The sequence below is a fragment of the Meleagris gallopavo genome, chromosome 2, assembly GCF_000146605.3.
Source record: "Meleagris gallopavo isolate NT-WF06-2002-E0010 breed Aviagen turkey brand Nicholas breeding stock chromosome 2, Turkey_5.1, whole genome shotgun sequence".
Classification (NCBI taxonomy): domain Eukaryota; kingdom Metazoa; phylum Chordata; class Aves; order Galliformes; family Phasianidae; genus Meleagris; species Meleagris gallopavo.
Window position 1 is genome coordinate 80,538,843 of NC_015012.2, and position 444 is coordinate 80,539,286.

Consider the following 444-nt stretch of genomic DNA (forward strand, 5'->3'; position numbering starts at 1 on the left):
GCTCATCCCCCAGCCTGTATTGGTGCATGCAATTATTCCTCCCTAGGTGTAAGATCCTACACTTGCTTGTGTCAAACCTCATCCGGTTTCTTACTGCCCAGCTCTCCAGCCTGTCCAGGTCTCGCTGAATGGCAGCACAGCCTTCAGGCGTGTCAGCCAATCCTCCCAACTTCGTATCATCAGCAAACTTGCTGAGGTTGGCCACTATCCCCTCATCAAGGTCACTGATGAAGATGTTGAACAAGACCGGGCCCAGCACAGACCCCTGGGGGACACCACTGGTTACAGGTCTCCAGCCAGACTCTGCACCACCAACGACGACCCTCTGCGCTCTGCCAGTCAGCCAGTTCTCAACCCACCTCACTGTCCACTCATCTATCCCACACTTCCTCAGCTTTGTTATAAGGATGTCGTGGGAGACAGTATCAAATGCCTTTCTAAAAT